Source organism: Oryzias latipes, chromosome 4 (assembly GCF_053564925.1).
Source record: "Oryzias latipes strain Hd-rR chromosome 4, Olatipes_Hd-rR_3.1".
Lineage (NCBI taxonomy): Eukaryota > Metazoa > Chordata > Actinopteri > Beloniformes > Adrianichthyidae > Oryzias > Oryzias latipes.
In genome coordinates, this window is record NC_136240.1 from 2,174,280 (window position 1) to 2,183,907 (window position 9,628).

Genomic DNA, 9,628 nt, shown 5'->3' on the forward strand with positions numbered 1-9,628 from the left:
TTGTTCACCCTGTGGTAACAAGTCCTTGGCTTTGAACAATCCTTTACACCCAAGAGCAACTGAAATGATGCCTGCCTGCCTGCCTGCCTGCCTGCCTGCCTGCCTGCCTGCCTGCCTGCCTGCCTGCCTGCCTGCCTGCCTGCCTGCCTGCCTGCCTGCCTGCCTGCCTGCCTGCCTGCCTGCCTGCCTGCCTGCCTGCCTGCCTGCCTGCCTGCCTGCCTGCCTGCCTGCCTGCCTGCCTGCCTGCCTGCCTGCCTGCCTGCCTGCCTGCCTGCCTGCCTGCCTGCCTGCCTGCCTGCCTGCCTGCCTGCCTGCCTGCCTGCCTGCCTGCCTGCCTGCCTGCCTGCCTGCCTGCCTGCCTGCCTGCCTGCCTGCCTGCCTGGGTCTGCACTTGGATTCAGTTATCCACTCCCCTCTCCCAACAGAACAAGAACAGAGATCTGCTGTTTCTCCACTGTTCAGTACGGTGGCCAAGAGGTGCAATACGCATTTACATTTAATACAAGAACAACAAACACATCCTGAAGCACTAAAACAATCTCTGTACAAATGTCAAATACTGAAACACAACAGCAAACCAGGTAACAAATGACCGAGTCCTGAAACGCAAAGGCAGCTGCTCGCTTTCGTTATTTTGTTCTCCATCGTTTGCTGTTCTGTTTTGCACTTGCCGGCCGGCTTAAACGGAATACCCTAATTACCAGAAGTGACACAAAAACTTTACCTTGCTAAGTTGTAATTTATATTGTAATATAATTTCAAAAATGCTTTTGGACAATCATGTATTTATAATGTCCACAAACAGTCATAAATGCATTTTAAAAATCCCTTTTCCATTGGAAGCCATGTCCCCGCTTCCGCTGTTTCTGGATTTGGTCATTCGCATCGGAGTTGCTTTTTGTGATTCGGTATTTTGTAATTTGTACAGTGTTTTTAGTGTTTCAGGTTTGTTAATTTTTTTGCTGTTGTATCTTAAATGTAAACATATCTTACATCTGTCGGCGACCGTGTTCAAAAAATATCAAAAGCTTTTCCTGAATTTGAAAAACATCTAAACGTTAAAACGTGGAAAGTGAGAAGAAAAATGTCAGACACTGAACACAGAAGCTTTGCAACACCCTGGGTTTCATTCTGTATCTGTTTGGTGTTTGAACAAACGCTTTAACAGACATTTTATTAACATCTTGTCAAATTGTGAAAATCTTCATTACAACAGGCTTTTAATGGATTCTAATTATGCAAAAGCATCACTCTTCTCTATTTGAACTCCTAAATAAATGACAGCAAACATTTTGGTGTTAATGAGACTAAGCATTGTTTTTATCTATGTTAGCAATAGAATTTGTGGGAAGATGTAGCTAAATATTAGGTTCAGGGATGCTGATCATATTGTTTATTATAATTTACCATAATTGTGCAAAAATGAAAGCACTTGTGGCTGCAGAGTTTGCTCACACCAGCTCATCAAGTTTTTTGTTGGCATTTTCAGGAGAAGTGGGTTTGCTGAGTTCACGGACAGCTGAGGTCAGGCGAAGAGCTCCTGTCTGCATCGTCCCAGCAGCCAGACGAACGTTGAGTGTTTGGGAGCTGCCTCAGCTTTTTGTGTTTACACGGAGTCACAACTTTGTATAGGGTTGAGGGGGAGTTTGGGGCGACTAAGCGGGATTTGTATGCAGGCCACATTAGGCAGCTGCCCCCCCCCCCCGGTCCACCCTGTGTTCTCTCACCTGCCTGCTGCAGTAAATCATAGAGCTATCAAGTGAAGCATGTAGATGTGGCTGCACGTGCAGGGGCTTTGCTGCACCTGTCGTGGCTGAAAGAGAGCCAGCCAGTGGTCTTTATAAGGGATTTAAGTGTCTTCTTTTTACTTCTGATTTTGAGGCATTTGTGGAGTTTGTCCTGTGTGCGAATGGACGGGTGATAGGAGACTGATGGTTTGTGCTCATTTTTGAATAAGTGTGTGTAGAGACACAGCTCACTGTGCTAGAAGTATTTATTAAAACAGAGGTAGAAGAAGGTCTGCAGATGCCTGTCCGGCTGAGAGCTGCGAGGTCCCTCCTTTTGACAGAGTATCCATTCAGAGTCAATGAGCTGGGTCAAAGCCTGCACGTCAGGCTCCAGCTCAACCTAGGACTGGGGCGGTCCGAGAGGTCAGCCGTATTCTCATGGTGCTGTCATGCAAATGAACCCACCCATGCTTAAACAACTCTTGGAATTTTTATGTCTGCTCTTTGACCCCTTTTTCCTCATTTTTCCCTTTTCTCTCTACTTTCCTCAGTCCCAAAGCTCTCTACACGTTTTTAGAAAGTCATTGACGAGACATTCAAGGCTTTTTAAATTGGCCTGCTTCATTGTGCTCTCTCTAAAGTGGGGGGGGGGGAGTAGAGAGTGTAAAGACGAGTGGGCCTAAATATACTCCGTTCTAAAAGTAGTTAGATCATGTTCTTTTCATGGTCTGATTAGAATCAAATCGATCCCCCCGCCCCTCCTGTCACTCCACGGTTTGCAGAGCGGCGGGCAAACAAAGATTTCCTGGCTCAGAGTGAATGACTGAACCTGAATGCTAAACACCCTTTGAAAAGTGTTGCTCTTCAGCTTTGCAGCACCAAAAGAGTACATTTGTTGTTAGTGTGACAGAGAGATGTTTGTGTTTGAGAAGAAAACTGTTCTCTGTCGAGTGAGAACATCTTCTGCTGAGACCTGATCCACATGTGAACCAGAAAAAAACACAACGTTCGCTTCATTTCCAGACTCTTACAAAGAACAAAGAGGTTTTGATGCTTCTGTGGAAATGTGTGAGACATTTTCTCTGGGAGCAGAAATGTCTGTAGTCTCAAAAAGCCTGTTGTTTGACCTGGAGTGTTCGCTGATGGAGAGGAGGATTGTGGGATGCTGCTGCTCTCCTCCACCTACCAGGCTTGACAGAGAGCTGACGCCCCCCTCCACTGCACCTGCACATGTCTCAAAAAGGAAGAGGGATTTTTCTCTAGGGATACTTGCAAAAACTCATTAAAAAGTGTTATTCTGAGATTGCACTCAAAAGTAACCCAATATATTTTTTTCTCTTGAAAAATGGAAACATGATGACAGCTTTTACCAATGAAGCAAATATATAGTTCTGTTTAAAGAACTATCATGCTGGTATAACAATTTTTTTTTAGCTTCTATGATCTACTTTTTTTGATTATCAATTTGTTATTGATAGAGTTCACACAGTGCTTATTGATAGTAAGAGTTTACCAAAAATATTGCTCAAAAGCCAATAAACATTCTGCTTTACTTTTGTGTTGAGATTTGATGTTATTTCCTCATTGAATGTAAACATCAGAGACTGAAAAACGAAACATTCAAAAGGAAAACAGTTCAAATACTTTTTATGTCATGCCAAAGAAATCCAAAGTTTGGTTTTCTTCTACGGTGGGATGTAAAAGTAAAATGACATTTTGACATAAAAGGTACTGGATGAGCTTCATCCAGTGTGGGCCCTTGCCCTTCCCTTAAACAGATCAATCTGGTTGGATCGTGGGAATAGAAATTGATTAATCATTACAGCCCTAATAGAAAAGTATGGAGCAGATTTTTTTTTCTAAAAAAACAAGATTCAGTTTCCAGCTCAGACGAGGAAAACAAAGACATTCATGGATCTAGCCGTTTGAATAAGCGTGTAGGTATGATGTAGCTTCTACATCATACCTACACGCTTGTTTAAACAGCTTTTTTCGTCTGCTACTGATTCACAACAATTAAACAAAAAAATACTCAGAATTGCAGTTTTAATCTTAATTTTTTCCATAAATGTCCTCCATCATCAGAAAAATGCCACAAGAACATGTTAAAACACCAAAAACACCATTTTCATCGGCATGGATGTTTCCTAATGTATTTCCCATGAGTCACTGTGATGTGCAGTGGTGTTCAAAGACAAACAGGTCTTTCTCTAGAGCTGAATTTTGGAAAACTGTTTAGAAAAACAACGGAAGCTGGAGGATAGAAAAGAGGATGTAGTTAATTTTAAAGTGAGCATGAAGTAGCATCAGTACAGAGCTGGAATGAGATGCTGCTCTTTATGTATCCAACAGAGAACATGTTAGAGAGGGAGAGTACAACATCAGGTCAACAGACAAACCCTCAAAATTGTCACCACAAATTCTCTCAGCTGGTTTTCACTAAAACTTCATGGAACGAGTCTGTGCCATACATTTGAATCATTGGCTGTACGCAGTACACCAGGCTCATAAAGGTGGGGTTGTGAGCTTGTAGAGGTTGTAGTAAACCAAGTTGTTTGTGTTCCAAATTCTCAGAGAAGCCAAACAACTCTTCAGAGTTGGAGGGGTGGGACCACCCAGCAGCTGCCCCTTCTCTTCCTCACACTCCCACCTCATCTCTTCATTGGCTCCTATTCATGCTGCAGCTGTAGTCCTGTGCCCCTCTCTCTGACTCAGTCATACAAAGTTTCTGCATTTGTCCCTGAGACACAAAGATGGATGGAGAAGCTCCTGAACCGAGCTGCACAATAGATGTGTGCCACAAGGTGAGCAGCCTCAGCTGCACGGGGCTGCTGCTGCCTTTTTTAGCTCCTGCAAGACTGGAGTATGAGTGAGGTTGGGGGGGTCTGAGCAGCACAGTATGGCAACAGATGCTTTTGTTCGGCCAAAAGTCTGAAAGGGGGCTTTGGGGGGGTAGGGGCTCAGCGTTGTCAGAGCACAGAGTCATTTTTCTCCCCCTTTTCTTACTCTCCCCCTTCCCAGCTGTGCCTGCCATGGCGGCTGAGCAAGAGGAAATGTGAGGGCAATGGCGTGATGGAATACGTAAGTGGGGCGCGCGGTTTTGGCCTGTTTTGTGGGCGACTTCATTAAAGGGTCGTTTATCTGGCCTGTGATCCCATTGTGCCGTGCCTTCTTTATCAGCCCGGGTGTGTCAGGGGGCGTAATTGGCGGATTGGCCACGGTCTGCACATGCTGAGGTGATTTATAAAGCTGTGAATGAAGCTGACTTCTCTCAGGGCAGCGCTCCCTCTCCCATATAGAGGAGACTGGACTGCAAAATAACTCTGACTAAATGCAGAAGAAATGTGAAAAGGATGAAACATCCCCAAAGCTCTTTGTGCCACTGTGAAATCAGAGGCGTGAATGAAAGGGCTCTGGATTCACTCTTTGCCTTGTCATCTATTTTCGCAACCTTTAAACTCGTTTTGACTTTGTTGTTGTTCCTCTTTAGTTTCTTTTTCACCAACCTTTCACCAATTTTTCATCCTGAATCATGCTCACTGTTTCCAACCCTTAAAGACTTTCAGCTGGGCTACTTCAGCGATTTACCTGCTGGAAAGAAAAAAACAAGATGGAAAAGCATAAAACTGTCCTTTTGTCCTTCCTTCATGATCCATTTTCATTTAGAAGTGCTAGTCTGCTATGTGTTTGAAGGCCAACCAGAATCCTTGCGGATCAGGAAACCCCGCTTTTTCCTTTGAGAGCTTCAATGTATGTGTGGCTTTTGAGTGGTTTGACCTGTGCAGAGGGTTGCAGGTGTGGTTTTAGCTCAGGGTGCTGCTGTGTTGCTGTTGGATCCTAATGACATCCTCGTCAGAGCTGGCCCTCCTCTCAGCAGGCTGATCATGCTGCTGAGGTCAGAGGTCATGTACAGGGTTGCTGGTGGCCAGAGTTCCTGCTCCATGCTAATTGCTGGTCAACACATTCAAATAAAATAAACCATCATGGCTGAAAAACAGAGTTTCTGTGCTTTGATTGAACCACTAGAAGAAGTTTATCTAGCTTTGTTCCTACGAACTTCACTTAGAACATTTTCTTAGTTTCACCGTTGGTCTTAGTTTTGATCACACAGACCAACAGAACCACTCAAGCTCACACTGATTGTGATCCGCTTGTCAATCCCGCTTCAATGTTAAGTCAATGTATACGCAAACAGTGGTCCAGTGGCATGTTTTGGGCATCCAGAGTTGAAATATTTGGTAATAGTTTGGTAAAGAATTTGCATGGCAACAATTAATCTGTTTGAGAATCTGTTTGCTCTCAAATCGAACTTAATGATATTTTTCTTTTTTGCATTGAGACAAGAATAAACAGGTCATCTAATTTTATTCTTAGTTTTATTTTTTCCCTCCTCAGACTAATAAGGGACAGTACAAACTGGGTGACAGAGAGACAGAAACACAGCTCAAAAAAAATGATCTCATGAACCCAGACATGGAGATGTGATTACTAACGCTAAAAACTCTACTAAATAGATAAACCTGGTCTCTCAACATCGTCTGTGTCTTCAATTCAATTCAATTCAATTTATATTGCCCAATATTACAACAATAGTTTCCTCCGTGGGCTCCGTACTGGTAATTGTATAAGAAACATGAATCATAAAGAACATGAAGTCATAGAATTCCATAGGTAATGGCTAAACTAAACAGACTAGACTAAACTGGGGATCCCTGCCCTTAGATCCTCCTTCCCGGTAAGGAAAGACTCCTGAGAGAAGGATTCCAGAAAAAAAAGAAACCTCAGGGGTGGCCACATGAAGGAGGGATCCTCCCCCAGGACAGACAGGCGATGCACCAGAAGTCATAGAGAATAATTAACTTATCAAACTCCACAACTACATGTCCAGCAGATGGGCTTCATCTAGCCATAAGGCTCAAACTTTTAACAGTAGCTCCTCCCACATGGTTTAGGGTTAGGTCAAGTTTCTGAACACAGTTTTGGACAAGTGTACAGCAGCAAATTTTACCCACATCAAAACAGAGGCAGTGTATGCAAATTTGTTCAGTGTGAATGCTGCATTAGTACTTCCACAGCCTCAGGGCTTCAGTTCATTAAGTCGTGTGTGTTTGTCTTCAGGCTGGACGAGACAACCTAAATCCCCAACAAGCATGGGTACACAGGCAGATTAGCTCTGCAAAGCAGAAGCAGCTCTGATGCGGGAATTCCTCACTGACGTTGTCTGGTGCAATTGTGTTCCAACAACATTAAGATGTGAGAACAGGTATGGCTTCTCATTGTGAGCCGAGGTTAAAATGCAGTTTTGTTGAATTTTACCCTCCAGAGTGTGTTGGAGCTTTAGTCCAACGGAGAGGGGGGGCCGCCTAAGGAGGGGGCTCCCTGGCTGGGGCTTAATGTAGCTGATTGTGTTCCTGTGTTAATTTCAGTTTTGTTGCAGTCTGTGTGACCAGCTTTTGTGTGTTCAGTTCTTCTCTCCCTAAAAGCCACCACCTCCCCTCTCTTCTTTGTTCATTTTACTCTCTCTGTCAGGCCGTCTAGATTATGTTGCTAAGGAGATGTTTCTTTTTTTATTTTATTTTTTTGCTTTTTTCACTGTTTCCATTGATTTGGTGTTAATGCGTTTTGAATGCCCCTCGGTGTGTGCCGAGCACTAAAGAGCAGGGGGGGCCGGGGTCTTGCCCAGTGGAGGAATTTCAATCTGAGGCGGGCAGGTGGGGGTCTGTGTGGGTGAAGGCCCAAAGAGAGGCACTCAAGTGAGAGCTGAAGTGGTTTGCCGAGCAGAGGAACCTCTTTGCCAGGCTCTGTCTTGAAGAGGGTCAGCCGGCCCACAGGTGCACTGTTAGTCTTTCCTTTCAAACCCAAACCAAACCCATGAACAAAACAAACATTTAACTGATTAAATGGGAGGAAATTTGCCAAGCAGCTTTCACAGAAAATTACACACATCATGGTCTGTGGATTCTGGGCAGAACACAAATGAAAAGAAGTTTTATTGTTATTCTGAAAAGTTTTGATTAGAGACTGAAGCATTTGTAGACGATTTTTCATCTTCAGCTCCAGTTTTAGCAGCATGTCACAGAAACATATTTCAATTAGAGAATTTTAGAAATCAATTAAGTCAATCACTCTGCCTTCACCCAACAATAGCTGTGATAGGCTCCAGCGGCTTCGCGACCCTGACATGGATGGATGGATGGATGGATGGCTGGATGGATGGAAAGATGGATGGATGGATGGCTGGATGGATGGAAAGATGGATGGATGGATGGAGCCTTTTTCTCTGCTTTCAAGCTTTAGTTGAGAGATGTGCATGACTTTGTTCATGTTTCCTCTAGACTCCATAGACCTGTGAATAAAATCTAAAATCAGCTCATGCTTTTCTGCTTTGAGGTCTTTTTTCCAGATGTACGAACTGTCCCACAGATTCAGGAGCACAATTCCAAATTTTGCCCTGTACAAAGTAGTCCACTTTATTATTCCACCAATTAACCTTGGACTGAAGAAAATTAGAACTGTGGAACATTAGAATCTTCTTCTCTCACTTTGGTTGAATACATTGTTTTGTCTGGCATTTTAAAACCCATTTAGCTACATTATTTCAATAGAAAATGAAATGAGAACAACAGAAGACAGTTTTATTTGAGCTTTTTTTTTATCTTTACTTCATAACCTTGTTAAAAACGAGAAAAATGGGAACAGGAGCACAGATGAGCCAAAGGCGAGGTCCACAGACAGGTACAGGGGCACAGATGAGCCAACTGGAATCTGGAAGCACTCCCGCTCCCTCAGAGGGGAGTGGGAAGCAGGGACAACATATGAATCGCATTGCACCAAACAGAGGCATGAAGAACTAAATGATAAATATCAACAATAGAGGAGAGAAAGAGGGGAGAAGTAGATGAGAGTAGAGGACAGAACCCCCAGTGCCCCATAGTTTCCCCAGCTTCTAACCTCTAGCAGCCTACTAACAACTAAATGTTATTATTGAAATTTAATGTCACCCTTGTGCTATCCTAGGCACTTTAACATTGGGAGTTGGGTCATCTAGACCCACTAAACAGTGCTCTGAACCTTTTTTCTTCAATGATTTGTGATCTTCACTGGTGCCCATGGATTACATAAAATCTTTCCACCTTTATCCACCTTTGTCATGGTAGGGAGAACACGTCAAAGTAAGGGGGGGTCATAGGATAGCACAAGGGTTAAACATGTTAATAGTAAGTTGCATGCACTATGACATGCGGATGGTAATAATAATAAAATTACTAGAAAATCTACGTTTTAAGCATTTAGATTAGATTAGATAAACTGTATTTATCCCATGATGGGGAAATTCATTTATCTGCGGCAGCAAAAAGGACATTCAGAAGTGACATTCACATTAAATAAATACAGCTGCAAAAGTTATATGTGATCCACTGCAAACAAGTGATCAACTGTAAACATGTAATCCAATTTTTTTATATTCAAAAATAAATAAGTAAAAAAGTACACACCAAAAAACAACAACAACTAAGGAACAAAAACAACTGAAAACAACAATAACTGCAACAAAAGTAAATAAATAAATGAGTGAAAGAAAAACACCAGAGGGTTCGTAGTGTGTCACTTTAACACGGTGTTGTACAGTCTGATGGCTGTGGGGAGGAATGACCTGCGGTAGCTTCTTCTTGCACTGTGGGGGTAACAGTCTCGTACTGAAAGAGCTGTTCAGCACCTCTACAGTTTGGTGCAGGGGGTGGGAGGGGGTATCCATGATGACAGGAGGATGTTGGCTTAGCCAACAGTTGATCATCGCATGTCTGCCACCTCCTCCATGGACCCCAGTGTGCAGCCCAGGACAGAGCCGGGGAAACTGTATATTAATTTAATTTCAATATTAAATCAATTTCAATATTAAT

General features: G+C 43.2%; 1 long non-coding RNA gene across 1 annotated transcript; it reads left to right on the forward strand.

Moving 5' to 3' along the window:
* Positions 1–342: 342 nt before the first annotated feature.
* Positions 343–3,276, forward strand: LOC144992002 (uncharacterized). The gene is made up of 2 exons (XR_013655706.1): positions 343–477; positions 1,490–3,276. It is a non-coding gene; the product is annotated as an uncharacterized LOC144992002 (long non-coding RNA).
* Positions 3,277–9,628: the final 6,352 nt, after the last annotated feature.